Here is a 22077-nt window from a genome sequence, read left to right on the forward strand (position 1 = left end):
CAGGCTAAGCATATTGGCAAAATCATCTCGGAGGCCTGGCAATCGCAAGCGCTGCCAGTAAGCAGTAAGCATGTACTGCCGAAACGCTAGGTGTCCATCCTCTTCATGACAACTGTTGACAAAATGTACGAAATGGCCAATCAACCACATGACGGTATGGAGCTTCGTCCGCGGAAAAAAGGAAGAATCGGGCCGGACGATGATGTCAATAGTATAAGCGGCCTCAGCAGACCTAGTGACAAAAGCGAGTTGTTTCCCGAGCCAACGCCAATTAGCAAGGTGCCCACAGCAGGTGAATCGATGTTCAAGGGTATCCAGGAGACCACACCGAGTACAGGTGTCCGTGTCAGAAAGACCAATACGGTGCAGTCGTACATTGGTGGGAACCAAATTATTTATTACCCTATACCACGTGGACGCCACGGCCATAGAGTGGATCGGCAGACTAACGTTCTTCCAGACGTTCCTCCAGGACACGGATGGAGACGCCAGTTCTATTGGATTGGGACTGGCCAGCCCCTCCCAGCGGGCAATCAAGCTCTTGGTCGTTGGCACCGGTCGCCGCAAGAAGACTTCACCGAGGTAACTCACCGCAATGTAAAATTCCCGAATGTGTTTCAACTTAAAATTTAGGCGTCCGACATCGACAGGTGGAGCAAGGCTCGCCGGACGCACAACAGTAAAAAGCCTGGATGTAATTGAAGTCACTTCTTGCGTAACAATTAGAGTCGTTCGGCGGACGTACAAAGCAGACGCCTTGCGAGTAATGTCAGAGAGGCCCAAGCCTCCGGAGAGACGCGGTTTCGTCATTACCTCGTAACGTAACTTGAATAGATGGCCCTTCCATATAAACCTGCTAGACAATTGGCGCAACCTTTTCGCCACCATCATGGGAAGTGGGAACAGCTGAGCAACATAATAAGCTTTACATAGGACGTAGGTGTCTAAAATTCTGACTTTTTGCAAAATGGTAGCAGAGCGCTGCTCATGGACCATCAGAGCCCCCTGTATCTTCTCGGTGACAGATTTCCAATTGAGAGCCGCCATTTTTAGAGGACACCGATCAATGATAATCCCCAAGGACGTATGGCGATCGACAAAAGTGGCCCAAGGGACGTCAGCATCGCGAAATCCTCGAATATCAAGGAACTTACATTTACCCTGATTGAGACGCGCTCCAGAGACACGACAGTATGCATCAACTGCCCCTTTCAACAACGGGATATCATCTCGTTGACGGAGGAGAACAACGACATCATCCGCATATGCCTTAACCGAGAGCTTCCCACCAGAGAGGGACATACCCTGAAGCTTGAGAGCAATAGTCCGAAGCAGCGGTTCCAGGGACAAAACGAATAAAGACATAGAGAGCGGACTACCCTGAGGCACTCCGCGGCGGATAGCAATGGGCGGCGTCAGCTGCCCATTGACTGACACCCGAGCTGTTATTCCCCTGTACAAATTGCCAAGAACACCACGTGATGAAGCGTTAAAACCTATTGTACCTAAAACACGATCTAAAAACACATGACTGACGTGATCAAAAGCCTTATAAAAATCAAGGAAGGCAAAGGCACAATGTACGTTTGTAACCGCCGCAACCGAGACAACATCCCGATATTCGGCTACTGGTGTCAGAATAGATCTATCATGAAAACAACATTGATGTGCACCAATCACACCCCGAAGCAGAGAAGACAGCCGGCTATTGAGCGCTCTAGCAGCTGTCTTATAGTCAAAATTCAGCAATGTGAGCGGACGAAGATTGGCAGCAGATAAACGACCAGAGGACTTCGGGATTAAAACAATTTTCCCTACTTTAAAATCGGCAGGCACATCCATCCCTCTGACAATCTCATTTAAAATCTGCGTAAAAATGCCACCCAAAAGAGGCCAAAAACGGAGATAAAATTCTTTAGGCAGGCCGTCTGGACCCGGCGATTTACTGGACGGAGAGCGAGCAATAAAATCGAAAACATCATCTACCTGGAACTCCCGGAGAAATTCGCCGTTCGCGTCAGGCGCGATCGTCGCAGTTAGATCCCCAAAGACATCATCCGAAAGAGACTCACCAGAATCATCGGCAGAATAGAGACTAGTGTAATACTGATGAAGAGCACGAACCATTTCCTCCTGTGCACTAAGCTGTCGCCCATCATCCACCGTAAGAGAAGAGATGAAGGAGCGACGACGACGAGTCTGATGCCGTAGCAGGTGGTACAAGGATGTCAGTTCGCCTTCAACAAGAGAGTGAGGTTTCGACTTAACTCGCAGACCATCCATCTGTCGTCGTTTAAGGCTCAAGAGCTTGGCTTTAATACGACGAACATCATGGATCCGCAGTGGAGAGGTACCCGCCGCGTCATATAGTTCACGCAGGACAGAGTAGTAATATTCATACGTGTTCTTAAAATCACGCGTCCTAGCAGCACAGTAGAAAATCAAAGTCTGACGAATCTTGGGCTTGGCAAACGCAGTCCACCAAACCAGCAAGGAGGGGTATCGCGGGACAGAGCGAAGACATCGCTCCCACACGCCACTTATAACATCATCCATAGCACTGTCGGCAAGGTGGGAAACATTTAACATCCACTGGGAACGATAAAGTTTTGCAGGTTGGCGACTAAGATTTACAGTTGCAGTAAAAGCACAATGGTCAGAAAAACTAGTAGGAATAACATCGACAGAAAGAATTTTATCACATAAAAAATCAGATAAATAGAATCTGTCGAGTCTACTGCATGAGGACGCGGTAAAAAACGTATATTTCACCAGGGTTGGATATTTGTGTTCCCAAACATCACGCAGATGCATCGTACGAACTAAGTCATGTAAATCACGGCAATAATTAAAATTGGGGGACTGGTCTGCAGGGCGTAAAACACAATTAAAATCGCCTCCGAGCAGGAGACTCCGAGGACTCTGGCGCAAAAGATAAATAAGCTCTTCTTTATAAAAGCGCGATCGAGCCACAGTGTGACCCGAACCAGAGGGGGCATACAAAACAACGAGGCGCAGATCAAAAAGACGACAACCAATCCCACGGCCAGAGTCAAGGAATTCAATGTCAGTAATAGGAATGCCCTCTCGAAAGAAAAGAGCAGTTCCTGTTGAATATTCCGGCGCGACATTAAAAACAGTTTGAAATCCAGGTAGAGAGAGATCAGAAAACAACACTTCCTGCAAAAACACTACGTCCGCACAGGCGTCGTAAATAAACTGCCGCAAAGAGGCAATGCGAACGTCGGACTCAATACGGTTAACATTTAAGGTAAGAAAGGTGTATGCTTGAACCATAGAGAGAAAAGCGAGAAAACAAATCACCTACACCGACGCACCAGCGTCACAGTCCATAGCAGGGGTGACTGAGGCATCCGAGGGAGGGGGACTGCTACCCCGTTCCGCGGATCCCTTACGTTTCGGTTTTTTACGAACAGCATTAACGTTCGGCTGAACGCGTAACTTGCGTCGGCTGACGGGCAAGGAAACTTCAGCCGCCGGTGACGTAGGAGGGTCAAGTTCTGTATCCGACACCACCCGCGCCGGTCCACATGCGGGATCCGGGGTCGCGGGGGAAACATCCGACAAAACGGAATGGTCAACACCTGCACTAGCTTCCGGCAAACATGGACTGCACGGAGGCGAAACGTGAGCAGGAAGGTCCGAGGCCGCAGAGTTGGAAGGAAGCGGAGCAGCTCCGCTGGCAGAAGTATGGGGCAGCGAAGCAGGAAGTTGTCGCGGCTCCACTTGTTGTGACATCGAAGTCGGTTCGGAAGACGGCGCCAACAGGCCCGACCGACGACCCGACTCGAGAGAAGCTGCGTCGGAGGCCGGAGGGGCGCCAGCAGCCGCCACCGGAACCGCTACCTCAGGAGGGCAGGGAGCAGCTACAGTACACAGTGGCTCGGAGGATGCCGGTCGCTCGGACTGGGGCATCTCAGGGAGATCCTCATCCGTACTATTTCCATCGTGTGGGCGACGCCTCTTATTATTCAAAAGTGGCACACCCACCTGAGGGACAGACGGAACAACATCAGATTTAGCACGCAAAGGAGGAAATTCTGTATCAGGGGTGCGCAAAACCTGTGGAGGGGCGCTACTACCACTGGACTGTGCTACACCAAGAGCAGAACCACCTGCAACGAGGTCAGCGACCGTTAACTTGCGACGCTGTTCGAGAGAATTTTTTAAAACAAAAACTCTCCGCGGACAGTCGGTACGCACGTGACCACTTTCATTGCACAAAAAACAGGTGCCCACCTGACCACTATATGTTACATGGACACGATATCCACCGATCTGCAGGTGAGATGGAATATTCTGCTTAACGTGCATTTCGACTGAACGAATACCACTGTAACATTGCAGGCGATGTTGGCTTGACCAGCGTTCAAGGCGAATGCTCTTTACATCACCATACTTCTGTAGACCCTCCTTAAGATAGACATTATCCACCTCCGGTGGAAGGTTGTAAACACGAACATTGGTATACGTGATGGAAGCATTGGAAAGCAGCACGGTACTTACAGAATCATCCCGATGCCGAAAGAGAACTTGATGACCATATTTAGAAAGAATTTTATCAACCTGGAGTGGGTCCATAAACTTAACAAAGAAAACATACAGTTCGGTATCAAAATAAGCAGTGTGCACCTGATCCGAATGAACACCAAAGGTATCTACCAACCAATCATGAATCTCAAGAGAACTAGGTTGCACATGGCGGGTTGACTTGTCAAAAGCAAAACTAACTGTAGCCTGACGAGGAATAACCTGGGACGACATTTTCAAAATATGCGGTCGAAACCGCTACACAAAAAACACTGAAATAAGGACAGAAAGTAACACAAGGTACGAAACAACGACGGAGAAACACTCACAGAAGTTGCAACACAACACGTAAACAAAAACGATAGTCCACTATACGTAACGCTACGGCGGAGCGGAAGACTAGGCACGTCCACACTGCACGGCGTCTAAAGCGGAACTTACCCCTAGACCAACGAGCCACCTGTCTGGAGCAGTTAAGTTAATCCCAAGTATTGGACCTCACAGGGAACACAAACTTTCACGTGAATTCGCAAGATAAACGCTTTCTGCAGGCAGCACTCACCACTGATGAGAAGAATATTAAAGGCAACGAACAGAAAGCGAAATAACTTCATCGAGCACTGCTTATGATCAGCCGGCAGTGCCTCAGTTTCGGTATGTGGTTTCTCAGGGTTAAGAGAAGGCGAATGCACTAAACAAAAGAACATCGGGAAACCAAGCACCAACTCATAACGAAAAGATTGCACGATATACTGCAAGCAAAATTTCCAGAAGACGGATACTGAAGACGCCGCAGACAACAGAATTATTCTATGCAGTAACGATTATCTAGGAAGCGTGAATTGCATGTGCTGCTCCACCGCACAACTTCTTATGATACTGTTTTACTTATTCTAAATTTTCATTACCTCATCGTCTCTAGAATACTGTGTGGTTATCACCTGGTTTCCAACAGCGATAGTAGTAAGTAAATCGACTAAAAAGTCTTTCAAAGTAGGTCAGACACAAAAAAAAAAAAAAAATCGGAGCTGCGTGTAGCTCATGTCATTCTGCTTTCAAACGTGAATCTCCGGCTGGGAGTAGTGGCGTACTTCTGTAATCCAAGCTTCTGGGAGGCCGTTGTGTGGGAGAGATCTGGAAACAACTACAGATTCGGCCGTTCCACGAGCTCAGGAACGGCCGCGATGCCTTCATCGAGCTCTGCAGATCGACGGACGACAGTGTGGAAATTTCGGCAAGCGGTGGCTAGGGGTTAAGAGAAGCCAAACGCACTAAACACAAGAAAGTCGGGAAACCGAAGCACACAACTCATAACGAAAAGATTGCGGAATGCAGTGCGAAAGCAAAAGTTCGAGAAGACCAACTCTGAAGCCATCGGCGCGCTAGGAATTATTCCGCACAAGAGGCGATCATGTAGGAAGAGCGAGATGAGGCTGTCGCTCGACCACACAATAAAATTTTGCTTAATCCAAATTTGCAATACCGGTTCGACACTAGAATGCTGCGCCTTGGTTCTTCCAAAAGCGGTAGTAATAAGCACGTAGACTGCAGTGTCATTTAGGGTAGTGAGTCAGACATGGAGAGGATATAAGGCGGGTGGAATATGCAACGACAGGGGGCATTCCAGGGCGGCCGCCGGCTCCTTGCGCTGTGGCGCGCCGGTGCCGGCGGCGGCCTGGCTGGGCTGCTGGTGCCTCCATGTAGAGCTGCCGCCGAGCCCAGGCACCGTGCCGCTAACGAAGCGATTGCCTTTAGTGACATCTTTTGCAATAACGACTGCGCGAATCGACGGTATCTCGTAAGGACAGAAAGAGCAGCAGCTGCCGCCGAGCCCAGGCGCCGTGCCTAACACGCAGAAGGTCCCCGGTTGGATTGCGGGCGGAAAGCCGTTTTCGTCGCACTCAGCAAGACACTTGCTACGATCTCTACTGTGACCATTTAAATCAAACGTTCCATCAGCAGGGTGCACATGGCTCAAATGAAACATGAAACGGTTTCAGAACTGGTTGTCGGATTTTAGCGCTGACTTGGAGGCCTGGAAATGCGCGAAACAGCCGCCGCCATGCGATTTGTTGCCACACCGTTGTACAAAACGCAAGGGCTCGTCCGGGATTTGAACCCGGGACCTCCTGCACCCGAAGCAGGAATCATACCCCTAGACCAACGAGCCTATTCGTTCCGAAAACGCACTGCATGTGAATGACGCCACCTTTGATGGTCTCACCATGTAGGGCTGCAGCTCAGCCAGCGTTCTCCCTGTCTGTCGCGGTTGGATTGTTTTTATCGACGTCTTTTACTATAGGAACTTCACGAATCGGAGGGAGCTCGTAGCCGATGCCCTTGCTAACACAGAAGACAAACTGTTGCTATTACGAGTCTCCGGGTGGTACATGAAAACGACCGTCGTTTCCGTGGTGTAGCGGTTATCACGTCTGCTTTACACGCAGAAGGTCCCCGGTTCGATCCCGGGCGGGAACACAACAATTTTAATCTATATTTCAGATTTCATTTCCGAGATGACCTCACGTCCGCGTATGCAGAGACAAGCAATGTCGTATGCTAGACGGATAGGGCGTCATTTTACTGTCAAATACTGTTGCTCTCTTATTGCACCGGTATTTGGTAACTGAGAACGCCCCTAGCTCCATTATGGCTGGCAAAATTTATAATCCGGTTCTTCAGGGCTACTTCAAGTGCGCTTGCTACTGGCTTTCCTGAGCTCACCCTGCTCGCCTTGTCACAGCTCTGTCAAAGTGTGATGCTAACTAATAATGAGAAACTCTTAGCCACGCTCAATCTTACATGCCACCCCTTGGTTGTTGCCGTCGCTAGTAAGATGAGGGTAGACTGTCGCACAATTAAGCTGAATCTCCACTCACGGTGCACATATTCCGCAAAGACAACCTTGTTTTCCGTTGCATGCAAAATTACCGTCTGCGTTTCTATCGAATTCCACCTACGTACTTTACTGGTGCCGCATTCTTGTTATATCCACGTGCTATAACAGGCGTCTACTCTTCATTGAGGAGCTGCAACCGGGACTGAGTTCCACCTACTCTTCAGCACGGTCAAAATGGCACGGCTCGTCCGGGATTTGAACCCGGGACCTCCTGCACACAAAGCAGGAATCATACCCCTAGACCAACGAGCCACCTGTCTGGAGCAGTTAAGTTAATCCCAAGTATTGGACCTCACAGGGAACACAAACTTTCACGTGAATTCGCAAGATAAACGCTTTCTGCAGGCAGCACTCACCACTGATGAGAAGAATATTAAAGGCAACGAACAGAAAGCGAAATAACTTCATCGAGCACTGCTTATGATCAGCCGGCAGTGCCTCAGTTTCGGTATGTGGTTTCTCAGGGTTAAGAGAAGGCGAATGCACTAAACAAAAGAACATCGGGAAACCAAGCACCAACTCATAACGAAAAGATTGCACGATATACTGCAAGCAAAATTTCCAGAAGACGGATACTGAAGACGCCGCAGACAACAGAATTATTCTATGCAGTAACGATTATCTAGGAAGCGTGAATTGCATGTGCTGCTCCACCGCACAACTTCTTATGATACTGTTTTACTTATTCTAAATTTTCATTACCTCATCGTCTCTAGAATACTGTGTGGTTATCACCTGGTTTCCAACAGCGATAGTAGTAAGTAAATCGACTAAAAAGTCTTTCAAAGTAGGTCAGACACAAAAAAAAAAAAAAAATCGGAGCTGCGTGTAGCTCATGTCATTCTGCTTTCAAACGTGAATCTCCGGCTGGGAGTAGTGGCGTACTTCTGTAATCCAAGCTTCTGGGAGGCCGTTGTGTGGGAGAGATCTGGAAACAACTACAGATTCGGCCGTTCCACGAGCTCAGGAACGGCCGCGATGCCTTCATCGAGCTCTGCAGATCGACGGACGACAGTGTGGAAATTTCGGCAAGCGGTGGCTAGGGGTTAAGAGAAGCCAAACGCACTAAACACAAGAAAGTCGGGAAACCGAAGCACACAACTCATAACGAAAAGATTGCGGAATGCAGTGCGAAAGCAAAAGTTCGAGAAGACCAACTCTGAAGCCATCGGCGCGCTAGGAATTATTCCGCACAAGAGGCGATCATGTAGGAAGAGCGAGATGAGGCTGTCGCTCGACCACACAATAAAATTTTGCTTAATCCAAATTTGCAATACCGGTTCGACACTAGAATGCTGCGCCTTGGTTCTTCCAAAAGCGGTAGTAATAAGCACGTAGACTGCAGTGTCATTTAGGGTAGTGAGTCAGACATGGAGAGGATATAAGGCGGGTGGAATATGCAACGACAGGGGGCATTCCAGGGCGGCCGCCGGCTCCTTGCGCTGTGGCGCGCCGGTGCCGGCGGCGGCCTGGCTGGGCTGCTGGTGCCTCCATGTAGAGCTGCCGCCGAGCCCAGGCACCGTGCCGCTAACGAAGCGATTGCCTTTAGTGACATCTTTTGCAATAACGACTGCGCGAATCGACGGTATCTCGTAAGGACAGAAAGAGCAGCAGCTGCCGCCGAGCCCAGGCGCCGTGCCTAACACGCAGAAGGTCCCCGGTTGGATTGCGGGCGGAAAGCCGTTTTCGTCGCACTCAGCAAGACACTTGCTACGATCTCTACTGTGACCATTTAAATCAAACGTTCCATCAGCAGGGTGCACATGGCTCAAATGAAACATGAAACGGTTTCAGAACTGGTTGTCGGATTTTAGCGCTGACTTGGAGGCCTGGAAATGCGCGAAACAGCCGCCGCCATGCGATTTGTTGCCACACCGTTGTACAAAACGCAAGGGCTCGTCCGGGATTTGAACCCGGGACCTCCTGCACCCGAAGCAGGAATCATACCCCTAGACCAACGAGCCTATTCGTTCCGAAAACGCACTGCATGTGAATGACGCCACCTTTGATGGTCTCACCATGTAGGGCTGCAGCTCAGCCAGCGTTCTCCCTGTCTGTCGCGGTTGGATTGTTTTTATCGACGTCTTTTACTATAGGAACTTCACGAATCGGAGGGAGCTCGTAGCCGATGCCCTTGCTAACACAGAAGACAAACTGTTGCTATTACGAGTCTCCGGGTGGTACATGAAAACGACCGTCGTTTCCGTGGTGTAGCGGTTATCACGTCTGCTTTACACGCAGAAGGTCCCCGGTTCGATCCCGGGCGGGAACACAACAATTTTAATCTATATTTCGGATTTCATTTCCGAGATGACCTCACGTCCGCGTATGCAGAGACAAGCAATGTCGTATGCTAGACGGATAGGGCGTCATTTTACTGTCAAATACTGTTGCTCTCTTATTGCACCGGTATTTGGTAACTGAGAACGCCCCTAGCTCCATTATGGCTGGCAAAATTTATAATCCGGTTCTTCAGGGCTACTTCAAGTGCGCTTGCTACTGGCTTTCCTGAGCTCACCCTGCTCGCCTTGTCACAGCTCTGTCAAAGTGTGATGCTAACTAATAATGAGAAACTCTTAGCCACGCTCAATCTTACATGCCACCCCTTGGTTGTTGCCGTCGCTAGTAAGATGAGGGTAGACTGTCGCACAATTAAGCTGAATCTCCACTCACGGTGCACATATTCCGCAAAGACAACCTTGTTTTCCGTTGCATGCAAAATTACCGTCTGCGTTTCTATCGAATTCCACCTACGTACTTTACTGGTGCCGCATTCTTGTTATATCCACGTGCTATAACAGGCGTCTACTCTTCATTGAGGAGCTGCAACCGGGACTGAGTTCCACCTACTCTTCAGCACGGTCAAAATGGCACGGCTCGTCCGGGATTTGAACCCGGGACCTCCTGCACACAAAGCAGGAATCATACCCCTAGACCAACGAGCCACCTGTCTGGAGCAGTTAAGTTAATCCCAAGTATTGGACCTCACAGGGAACACAAACTTTCACGTGAATTCGCAAGATAAACGCTTTCTGCAGGCAGCACTCACCACTGATGAGAAGAATATTAAAGGCAACGAACAGAAAGCGAAATAACTTCATCGAGCACTGCTTATGATCAGCCGGCAGTGCCTCAGTTTCGGTATGTGGTTTCTCAGGGTTAAGAGAAGGCGAATGCACTAAACAAAAGAACATCGGGAAACCAAGCACCAACTCATAACGAAAAGATTGCACGATATACTGCAAGCAAAATTTCCAGAAGACGGATACTGAAGACGCCGCAGACAACAGAATTATTCTATGCAGTAACGATTATCTAGGAAGCGTGAATTGCATGTGCTGCTCCACCGCACAACTTCTTATGATACTGTTTTACTTATTCTAAATTTTCATTACCTCATCGTCTCTAGAATACTGTGTGGTTATCACCTGGTTTCCAACAGCGATAGTAGTAAGTAAATCGACTAAAAAGTCTTTCAAAGTAGGTCAGACACAAAAAAAAAAAAAAATCGGAGCTGCGTGTAGCTCATGTCATTCTGCTTTCAAACGTGAATCTCCGGCTGGGAGTAGTGGCGTACTTCTGTAATCCAAGCTTCTGGGAGGCCGTTGTGTGGGAGAGATCTGGAAACAACTACAGATTCGGCCGTTCCACGAGCTCAGGAACGGCCGCGATGCCTTCATCGAGCTCTGCAGATCGACGGACGACAGTGTGGAAATTTCGGCAAGCGGTGGCTAGGGGTTAAGAGAAGCCAAACGCACTAAACACAAGAAAGTCGGGAAACCGAAGCACACAACTCATAACGAAAAGATTGCGGAATGCAGTGCGAAAGCAAAAGTTCGAGAAGACCAACTCTGAAGCCATCGGCGCGCTAGGAATTATTCCGCACAAGAGGCGATCATGTAGGAAGAGCGAGATGAGGCTGTCGCTCGACCACACAATAAAATTTTGCTTAATCCAAATTTGCAATACCGGTTCGACACTAGAATGCTGCGCCTTGGTTCTTCCAAAAGCGGTAGTAATAAGCACGTAGACTGCAGTGTCATTTAGGGTAGTGAGTCAGACATGGAGAGGATATAAGGCGGGTGGAATATGCAACGACAGGGGGCATTCCAGGGCGGCCGCCGGCTCCTTGCGCTGTGGCGCGCCGGTGCCGGCGGCGGCCTGGCTGGGCTGCTGGTGCCTCCATGTAGAGCTGCCGCCGAGCCCAGGCACCGTGCCGCTAACGAAGCGATTGCCTTTAGTGACATCTTTTGCAATAACGACTGCGCGAATCGACGGTATCTCGTAAGGACAGAAAGAGCAGCAGCTGCCGCCGAGCCCAGGCGCCGTGCCTAACACGCAGAAGGTCCCCGGTTGGATTGCGGGCGGAAAGCCGTTTTCGTCGCACTCAGCAAGACACTTGCTACGATCTCTACTGTGACCATTTAAATCAAACGTTCCATCAGCAGGGTGCACATGGCTCAAATGAAACATGAAACGGTTTCAGAACTGGTTGTCGGATTTTAGCGCTGACTTGGAGGCCTGGAAATGCGCGAAACAGCCGCCGCCATGCGATTTGTTGCCACACCGTTGTACAAAACGCAAGGGCTCGTCCGGGATTTGAACCCGGGACCTCCTGCACCCGAAGCAGGAATCATACCCCTAGACCAACGAGCCTATTCGTTCCGAAAACGCACTGCATGTGAATGACGCCACCTTTGATGGTCTCACCATGTAGGGCTGCAGCTCAGCCAGCGTTCTCCCTGTCTGTCGCGGTTGGATTGTTTTTATCGACGTCTTTTACTATAGGAACTTCACGAATCGGAGGGAGCTCGTAGCCGATGCCCTTGCTAACACAGAAGACAAACTGTTGCTATTACGAGTCTCCGGGTGGTACATGAAAACGACCGTCGTTTCCGTGGTGTAGCGGTTATCACGTCTGCTTTACACGCAGAAGGTCCCCGGTTCGATCCCGGGCGGGAACACAACAATTTTAATCTATATTTCGGATTTCATTTCCGAGATGACCTCACGTCCGCGTATGCAGAGACAAGCAATGTCGTATGCTAGACGGATAGGGCGTCATTTTACTGTCAAATACTGTTGCTCTCTTATTGCACCGGTATTTGGTAACTGAGAACGCCCCTAGCTCCATTATGGCTGGCAAAATTTATAATCCGGTTCTTCAGGGCTACTTCAAGTGCGCTTGCTACTGGCTTTCCTGAGCTCACCCTGCTCGCCTTGTCACAGCTCTGTCAAAGTGTGATGCTAACTAATAATGAGAAACTCTTAGCCACGCTCAATCTTACATGCCACCCCTTGGTTGTTGCCGTCGCTAGTAAGATGAGGGTAGACTGTCGCACAATTAAGCTGAATCTCCACTCACGGTGCACATATTCCGCAAAGACAACCTTGTTTTCCGTTGCATGCAAAATTACCGTCTGCGTTTCTATCGAATTCCACCTACGTACTTTACTGGTGCCGCATTCTTGTTATATCCACGTGCTATAACAGGCGTCTACTCTTCATTGAGGAGCTGCAACCGGGACTGAGTTCCACCTACTCTTCAGCACGGTCAAAATGGCACGGCTCGTCCGGGATTTGAACCCGGGACCTCCTGCACACAAAGCAGGAATCATACCCCTTTTTTTTTTTTTTTTTTTACTGAAACTAAAATCCTAAAACATGACTATATAATGTAGACTGCTTACTGAAATAAAGGTTAAAACACGAAAACTTCCGTCCTGGTGTAGAGAAGAAACATACATAAAGGCGGCAAATTCAGAAACAGTATAAAAGAAAATGGCTCACACAGGTGACCTTAGCCAACACCCTCTCTTTCAAATGTCAGGCTAAGCATATTGGCAAAATCATCTCGGAGGCCTGGCAATCGCAAGCGCTGCCAGTAAGCAGTAAGCATGTACTGCCGAAACGCTAGGTGTCCATCCTCTTCATGACAACTGTTGACAAAATGTACGAAATGGCCAATCAACCACATGACGGTATGGAGCTTCGTCCGCGGAAAAAAGGAAGAATCGGGCCGGACGATGATGTCAATAGTATAAGCGGCCTCAGCAGACCTAGTGACAAAAGCGAGTTGTTTCCCGAGCCAACGCCAATTAGCAAGGTGCCCACAGCAGGTGAATCGATGTTCAAGGGTATCCAGGAGACCACACCGAGTACAGGTGTCCGTGTCAGAAAGACCAATACGGTGCAGTCGTACATTGGTGGGAACCAAATTATTTATTACCCTATACCACGTGGACGCCACGGCCATAGAGTGGATCGGCAGACTAACGTTCTTCCAGACGTTCCTCCAGGACACGGATGGAGACGCCAGTTCTATTGGATTGGGACTGGCCAGCCCCTCCCAGCGGGCAATCAAGCTCTTGGTCGTTGGCACCGGTCGCCGCAAGAAGACGTCACCGAGGTAACTCACCGCAATGTAAAATTCCCGAATGTGTTTCAACTTAAAATTTAGGCGTCCGACATCGACAGGTGGAGCAAGGCTCGCCGGACGCACAACAGTAAAAAGCCTGGATGTAATTGAAGTCACTTCTTGCGTAACAATTAGAGTCGTTCGGCGGACGTACAAAGCAGACGCCTTGCGAGTAATGTCAGAGAGGCCCAAGCCTCCGGAGAGACGCGGTTTCGTCATTACCTCGTAACGTAACTTGAATAGATGGCCCTTCCATATAAACCTGCTAGACAATTGGCGCAACCTTTTCGCCACCATCATGGGAAGTGGGAACAGCTGAGCAACATAATAAGCTTTACATAGGACGTAGGTGTCTAAAATTCTGACTTTTTGCAAAATGGTAGCAGAGCGCTGCTCATGGACCATCAGAGCCCCCTGTATCTTCTCGGTGACAGATTTCCAATTGAGAGCCGCCATTTTTAGAGGACACCGATCAATGATAATCCCCAAGGACGTATGGCGATCGACAAAAGTGGCCCAAGGGACGTCAGCATCGCGAAATCCTCGAATATCAAGGAACTTACATTTACCCTGATTGAGACGCGCTCCAGAGACACGACAGTATGCATCAACTGCCCCTTTCAACAACGGGATATCATCTCGTTGACGGAGGAGAACAACGACATCATCCGCATATGCCTTAACCGAGAGCTTCCCACCAGAGAGGGACATACCCTGAAGCTTGAGAGCAATAGTCCGAAGCAGCGGTTCCAGGGACAAAACGAATAAAGACATAGAGAGCGGACTACCCTGAGGCACTCCGCGGCGGATAGCAATGGGCGGCGTCAGCTGCCCATTGACTGACACCCGAGCTGTTATTCCCCTGTACAAATTGCCAAGAACACCACGTGATGAAGCGTTAAAACCTATTGTACCTAAAACACGATCTAAAAACACATGACTGACGTGATCAAAAGCCTTATAAAAATCAAGGAAGGCAAAGGCACAATGTACGTTTGTAACCGCCGCAACCGAGACAACATCCCGATATTCGGCTACTGGTGTCAGAATAGATCTATCATGAAAACAACATTGATGTGCACCAATCACACCCCGAAGCAGAGAAGACAGCCGGCTATTGAGCGCTCTAGCAGCTGTCTTATAGTCAAAATTCAGCAATGTGAGCGGACGAAGATTGGCAGCAGATAAACGACCAGAGGACTTCGGGATTAAAACAATTTTCCCTACTTTAAAATCGGCAGGCACATCCATCCCTCTGACAATCTCATTTAAAATCTGCGTAAAAATGCCACCCAAAAGAGGCCAAAAACGGAGATAAAATTCTTTAGGCAGGCCGTCTGGACCCGGCGATTTACTGGACGGAGAGCGAGCAATAAAATCGAAAACATCATCTACCTGGAACTCCCGGAGAAATTCGCCGTTCGCGTCAGGCGCGATCGTCGCAGTTAGATCCCCAAAGACATCATCCGAAAGAGACTCACCAGAATCATCGGCAGAATAGAGACTAGTGTAATACTGATGAAGAGCACGAACCATTTCCTCCTGTGCACTAAGCTGTCGCCCATCATCCACCGTAAGAGAAGAGATGAAGGAGCGACGACGACGAGTCTGATGCCGTAGCAGGTGGTACAAGGATGTCAGTTCGCCTTCAACAAGAGAGTGAGGTTTCGACTTAACTCGCAGACCATCCATCTGTCGTCGTTTAAGGCTCAAGAGCTTGGCTTTAATACGACGAACATCATGGATCCGCAGTGGAGAGGTACCCGCCGCGTCATATAGTTCACGCAGGACAGAGTAGTAATATTCATACGTGTTCTTAAAATCACGCGTCCTAGCAGCACAGTAGAAAATCAAAGTCTGACGAATCTTGGGCTTGGCAAACGCAGTCCACCAAACCAGCAAGGAGGGGTATCGCGGGACAGAGCGAAGACATCGCTCCCACACGCCACTTATAACATCATCCATAGCACTGTCGGCAAGGTGGGAAACATTTAACATCCACTGGGAACGATAAAGTTTTGCAGGTTGGCGACTAAGATTTACAGTTGCAGTAAAAGCACAATGGTCAGAAAAACTAGTAGGAATAACATCGACAGAAAGAATTTTATCACATAAAAAATCAGATAAATAGAATCTGTCGAGTCTACTGCATGAGGACGCGGTAAAAAACGTATATTTCACCAGGGTTGGATATTTGTGTTCCCAAACATCACGCAGATGCATCGTACGAACTAAGTCATGTAAATCACGGCAATAATTAAAATTGGGGGACTGGTCTGCAGGGCGTAAAACACAATTAAAATCGCCTCCGAGCAGGAGACTCCGAGGACTCTGGCGCAAAAGATAAATAAGCTCTTCTTTATAAAAGCGCGATCGAGCCACAGTGTGACCCGAACCAGAGGGGGCATACAAAACAACGAGGCGCAGATCAAAAAGACGACAACCAATCCCACGGCCAGAGTCAAGGAATTCAATGTCAGTAATAGGAATGCCCTCTCGAAAGAAAAGAGCAGTTCCTGTTGAATATTCCGGCGCGACATTAAAAACAGTTTGAAATCCAGGTAGAGAGAGATCAGAAAACAACACTTCCTGCAAAAACACTACGTCCGCACAGGCGTCGTAAATAAACTGCCGCAAAGAGGCAATGCGAACGTCGGACTCAATACGGTTAACATTTAAGGTAAGAAAGGTGTATGCTTGAACCATAGAGAGAAAAGCGAGAAAACAAATCACCTACACCGACGCACCAGCGTCACAGTCCATAGCAGGGGTGACTGAGGCATCCGAGGGAGGGGGACTGCTACCCCGTTCCGCGGATCCCTTACGTTTCGGTTTTTTACGAACAGCATTAACGTTCGGCTGAACGCGTAACTTGCGTCGGCTGACGGGCAAGGAAACTTCAGCCGCCGGTGACGTAGGAGGGTCAAGTTCTGTATCCGACACCACCCGCGCCGGTCCACATGCGGGATCCGGGGTCGCGGGGGAAACATCCGACAAAACGGAATGGTCAACACCTGCACTAGCTTCCGGCAAACATGGACTGCACGGAGGCGAAACGTGAGCAGGAAGGTCCGAGGCCGCAGAGTTGGAAGGAAGCGGAGCAGCTCCGCTGGCAGAAGTATGGGGCAGCGAAGCAGGAAGTTGTCGCGGCTCCACTTGTTGTGACATCGAAGTCGGTTCGGAAGACGGCGCCAACAGGCCCGACCGACGACCCGACTCGAGAGAAGCTGCGTCGGAGGCCGGAGGGGCGCCAGCAGCCGCCACCGGAACCGCTACCTCAGGAGGGCAGGGAGCAGCTACAGTACACAGTGGCTCGGAGGATGCCGGTCGCTCGGACTGGGGCATCTCAGGGAGATCCTCATCCGTACTATTTCCATCGTGTGGGCGACGCCTCTTATTATTCAAAAGTGGCACACCCACCTGAGGGACAGACGGAACAACATCAGATTTAGCACGCAAAGGAGGAAATTCTGTATCAGGGGTGCGCAAAACCTGTGGAGGGGCGCTACTACCACTGGACTGTGCTACACCAAGAGCAGAACCACCTGCAACGAGGTCAGCGACCGTTAACTTGCGACGCTGTTCGAGAGAATTTTTTAAAACAAAAACTCTCCGCGGACAGTCGGTACGCACGTGACCACTTTCATTGCACAAAAAACAGGTGCCCACCTGACCACTATATGTTACATGGACACGATATCCACCGATCTGCAGGTGAGATGGAATATTCTGCTTAACGTGCATTTCGACTGAACGAATACCACTGTAACATTGCAGGCGATGTTGGCTTGACCAGCGTTCAAGGCGAATGCTCTTTACATCACCATACTTCTGTAGACCCTCCTTAAGATAGACATTATCCACCTCCGGTGGAAGGTTGTAAACACGAACATTGGTATACGTGATGGAAGCATTGGAAAGCAGCACGGTACTTACAGAATCATCCCGATGCCGAAAGAGAACTTGATGACCATATTTAGAAAGAATTTTATCAACCTGGAGTGGGTCCATAAACTTAACAAAGAAAACATACAGTTCGGTATCAAAATAAGCAGTGTGCACCTGATCCGAATGAACACCAAAGGTATCTACCAACCAATCATGAATCTCAAGAGAACTAGGTTGCACATGGCGGGTTGACTTGTCAAAAGCAAAACTAACTGTAGCCTGACGAGGAATAACCTGGGACGACATTTTCAAAATATGCGGTCGAAACCGCTACACAAAAAACACTGAAATAAGGACAGAAAGTAACACAAGGTACGAAACAACGACGGAGAAACACTCACAGAAGTTGCAACACAACACGTAAACAAAAACGATAGTCCACTATACGTAACGCTACGGCGGAGCGGAAGACTAGGCACGTCCACACTGCACGGCGTCTAAAGCGGAACTTACCCCTAGACCAACGAGCCACCTGTCTGGAGCAGTTAAGTTAATCCCAAGTATTGGACCTCACAGGGAACACAAACTTTCACGTGAATTCGCAAGATAAACGCTTTCTGCAGGCAGCACTCACCACTGATGAGAAGAATATTAAAGGCAACGAACAGAAAGCGAAATAACTTCATCGAGCACTGCTTATGATCAGCCGGCAGTGCCTCAGTTTCGGTATGTGGTTTCTCAGGGTTAAGAGAAGGCGAATGCACTAAACAAAAGAACATCGGGAAACCAAGCACCAACTCATAACGAAAAGATTGCACGATATACTGCAAGCAAAATTTCCAGAAGACGGATACTGAAGACGCCGCAGACAACAGAATTATTCTATGCAGTAACGATTATCTAGGAAGCGTGAATTGCATGTGCTGCTCCACCGCACAACTTCTTATGATACTGTTTTACTTATTCTAAATTTTCATTACCTCATCGTCTCTAGAATACTGTGTGGTTATCACCTGGTTTCCAACAGCGATAGTAGTAAGTAAATCGACTAAAAAGTCTTTCAAAGTAGGTCAGACACAAAAAAAAAAAAAAAATCGGAGCTGCGTGTAGCTCATGTCATTCTGCTTTCAAACGTGAATCTCCGGCTGGGAGTAGTGGCGTACTTCTGTAATCCAAGCTTCTGGGAGGCCGTTGTGTGGGAGAGATCTGGAAACAACTACAGATTCGGCCGTTCCACGAGCTCAGGAACGGCCGCGATGCCTTCATCGAGCTCTGCAGATCGACGGACGACAGTGTGGAAATTTCGGCAAGCGGTGGCTAGGGGTTAAGAGAAGCCAAACGCACTAAACACAAGAAAGTCGGGAAACCGAAGCACACAACTCATAACGAAAAGATTGCGGAATGCAGTGCGAAAGCAAAAGTTCGAGAAGACCAACTCTGAAGCCATCGGCGCGCTAGGAATTATTCCGCACAAGAGGCGATCATGTAGGAAGAGCGAGATGAGGCTGTCGCTCGACCACACAATAAAATTTTGCTTAATCCAAATTTGCAATACCGGTTCGACACTAGAATGCTGCGCCTTGGTTCTTCCAAAAGCGGTAGTAATAAGCACGTAGACTGCAGTGTCATTTAGGGTAGTGAGTCAGACATGGAGAGGATATAAGGCGGGTGGAATATGCAACGACAGGGGGCATTCCAGGGCGGCCGCCGGCTCCTTGCGCTGTGGCGCGCCGGTGCCGGCGGCGGCCTGGCTGGGCTGCTGGTGCCTCCATGTAGAGCTGCCGCCGAGCCCAGGCACCGTGCCGCTAACGAAGCGATTGCCTTTAGTGACATCTTTTGCAATAACGACTGCGCGAATCGACGGTATCTCGTAAGGACAGAAAGAGCAGCAGCTGCCGCCGAGCCCAGGCGCCGTGCCTAACACGCAGAAGGTCCCCGGTTGGATTGCGGGCGGAAAGCCGTTTTCGTCGCACTCAGCAAGACACTTGCTACGATCTCTACTGTGACCATTTAAATCAAACGTTCCATCAGCAGGGTGCACATGGCTCAAATGAAACATGAAACGGTTTCAGAACTGGTTGTCGGATTTTAGCGCTGACTTGGAGGCCTGGAAATGCGCGAAACAGCCGCCGCCATGCGATTTGTTGCCACACCGTTGTACAAAACGCAAGGGCTCGTCCGGGATTTGAACCCGGGACCTCCTGCACCCGAAGCAGGAATCATACCCCTAGACCAACGAGCCTATTCGTTCCGAAAACGCACTGCATGTGAATGACGCCACCTTTGATGGTCTCACCATGTAGGGCTGCAGCTCAGCCAGCGTTCTCCCTGTCTGTCGCGGTTGGATTGTTTTTATCGACGTCTTTTACTATAGGAACTTCACGAATCGGAGGGAGCTCGTAGCCGATGCCCTTGCTAACACAGAAGACAAACTGTTGCTATTACGAGTCTCCGGGTGGTACATGAAAACGACCGTCGTTTCCGTGGTGTAGCGGTTATCACGTCTGCTTTACACGCAGAAGGTCCCCGGTTCGATCCCGGGCGGGAACACAACAATTTTAATCTATATTTCGGATTTCATTTCCGAGATGACCTCACGTCCGCGTATGCAGAGACAAGCAATGTCGTATGCTAGACGGATAGGGCGTCATTTTACTGTCAAATACTGTTGCTCTCTTATTGCACCGGTATTTGGTAACTGAGAACGCCCCTAGCTCCATTATGGCTGGCAAAATTTATAATCCGGTTCTTCAGGGCTACTTCAAGTGCGCTTGCTACTGGCTTTCCTGAGCTCACCCTGCTCGCCTTGTCACAGCTCTGTCAAAGTGTGATGCTAACTAATAATGAGAAACTCTTAGCCACGCTCAATCTTACATGCCACCCCTTGGTTGTTGCCGTCGCTAGTAAGATGAGGGTAGACTGTCGCACAATTAAGCTGAATCTCCACTCACGGTGCACATATTCCGCAAAGACAACCTTGTTTTCCGTTGCATGCAAAATTACCGTCTGCGTTTCTATCGAATTCCACCTACGTACTTTACTGGTGCCGCATTCTTGTTATATCCACGTGCTATAACAGGCGTCTACTCTTCATTGAGGAGCTGCAACCGGGACTGAGTTCCACCTACTCTTCAGCACGGTCAAAATGGCACGGCTCGTCCGGGATTTGAACCCGGGACCTCCTGCACACAAAGCAGGAATCATACCCCTAGACCAACGAGCCACCTGTCTGGAGCAGTTAAGTTAATCCCAAGTATTGGACCTCACAGGGAACACAAACTTTCACGTGAATTCGCAAGATAAACGCTTTCTGCAGGCAGCACTCACCACTGATGAGAAGAATATTAAAGGCAACGAACAGAAAGCGAAATAACTTCATCGAGCACTGCTTATGATCAGCCGGCAGTGCCTCAGTTTCGGTATGTGGTTTCTCAGGGTTAAGAGAAGGCGAATGCACTAAACAAAAGAACATCGGGAAACCAAGCACCAACTCATAACGAAAAGATTGCACGATATACTGCAAGCAAAATTTCCAGAAGACGGATACTGAAGACGCCGCAGACAACAGAATTATTCTATGCAGTAACGATTATCTAGGAAGCGTGAATTGCATGTGCTGCTCCACCGCACAACTTCTTATGATACTGTTTTACTTATTCTAAATTTTCATTACCTCATCGTCTCTAGAATACTGTGTGGTTATCACCTGGTTTCCAACAGCGATAGTAGTAAGTAAATCGACTAAAAAGTCTTTCAAAGTAGGTCAGACACAAAAAAAAAAAAAATCGGAGCTGCGTGTAGCTCATGTCATTCTGCTTTCAAACGTGAATCTCCGGCTGGGAGTAGTGGCGTACTTCTGTAATCCAAGCTTCTGGGAGGCCGTTGTGTGGGAGAGATCTGGAAACAACTACAGATTCGGCCGTTCCACGAGCTCAGGAACGGCCGCGATGCCTTCATCGAGCTCTGCAGATCGACGGACGACAGTGTGGAAATTTCGGCAAGCGGTGGCTAGGGGTTAAGAGAAGCCAAACGCACTAAACACAAGAAAGTCGGGAAACCGAAGCACACAACTCATAACGAAAAGATTGCGGAATGCAGTGCGGAAGCAAAAGTTCGAGAAGACCAACTCTGAAGCCATCGGCGCGCTAGGAATTATTCCGCACAAGAGGCGATCATGTAGGAAGAGCGAGATGAGGCTGTCGCTCGACCACACAATAAAATTTTGCTTAATCCAAATTTGCAATACCGGTTCGACACTAGAATGCTGCGCCTTGGTTCTTCCAAAAGCGGTAGTAATAAGCACGTAGACTGCAGTGTCATT

The 22077-nt window shown here is 49.1% G+C and overlaps 11 non-coding genes across 11 annotated transcripts; 4 read left to right on the forward strand and 7 right to left on the reverse strand.

Moving 5' to 3' along the window:
- Window positions 1-6649: 6649 nt before the first annotated feature.
- Trnap-cgg lies at window positions 6650-6721 on the reverse strand. Its single transcript has one exon. It is a non-coding gene; the product is annotated as a tRNA-Pro (tRNA).
- Window positions 6722-6956: 235 nt separating this feature from the next.
- Trnav-uac lies at window positions 6957-7029 on the forward strand. Its single transcript has one exon. It is a non-coding gene; the product is annotated as a tRNA-Val (tRNA).
- Window positions 7030-7630: 601 nt separating this feature from the next.
- On the reverse strand, window positions 7631-7702 carry Trnat-ugu. The gene has a single exon. It is a non-coding gene; the product is annotated as a tRNA-Thr (tRNA).
- Window positions 7703-9342: 1640 nt separating this feature from the next.
- Trnap-cgg lies at window positions 9343-9414 on the reverse strand. The gene has a single exon. It is a non-coding gene; the product is annotated as a tRNA-Pro (tRNA).
- A 235-nt stretch (window positions 9415-9649) lies between these two features.
- Trnav-uac lies at window positions 9650-9722 on the forward strand. Its single transcript has one exon. It is a non-coding gene; the product is annotated as a tRNA-Val (tRNA).
- A 601-nt stretch (window positions 9723-10323) lies between these two features.
- On the reverse strand, window positions 10324-10395 carry Trnat-ugu. The gene has a single exon. It is a non-coding gene; the product is annotated as a tRNA-Thr (tRNA).
- Window positions 10396-12034: 1639 nt separating this feature from the next.
- Trnap-cgg lies at window positions 12035-12106 on the reverse strand. The gene has a single exon. It is a non-coding gene; the product is annotated as a tRNA-Pro (tRNA).
- Window positions 12107-12341: 235 nt separating this feature from the next.
- Trnav-uac lies at window positions 12342-12414 on the forward strand. Its single transcript has one exon. It is a non-coding gene; the product is annotated as a tRNA-Val (tRNA).
- A 7512-nt stretch (window positions 12415-19926) lies between these two features.
- On the reverse strand, window positions 19927-19998 carry Trnap-cgg. Its single transcript has one exon. It is a non-coding gene; the product is annotated as a tRNA-Pro (tRNA).
- A 235-nt stretch (window positions 19999-20233) lies between these two features.
- On the forward strand, window positions 20234-20306 carry Trnav-uac. Its single transcript has one exon. It is a non-coding gene; the product is annotated as a tRNA-Val (tRNA).
- Window positions 20307-20907: 601 nt separating this feature from the next.
- Window positions 20908-20979, reverse strand: Trnat-ugu. The gene has a single exon. It is a non-coding gene; the product is annotated as a tRNA-Thr (tRNA).
- Window positions 20980-22077: the final 1098 nt, after the last annotated feature.

The sequence above is a fragment of the Schistocerca piceifrons genome, chromosome 2 (genome assembly GCF_021461385.2).
Source record: "Schistocerca piceifrons isolate TAMUIC-IGC-003096 chromosome 2, iqSchPice1.1, whole genome shotgun sequence".
Classification (NCBI taxonomy): domain Eukaryota; kingdom Metazoa; phylum Arthropoda; class Insecta; order Orthoptera; family Acrididae; genus Schistocerca; species Schistocerca piceifrons.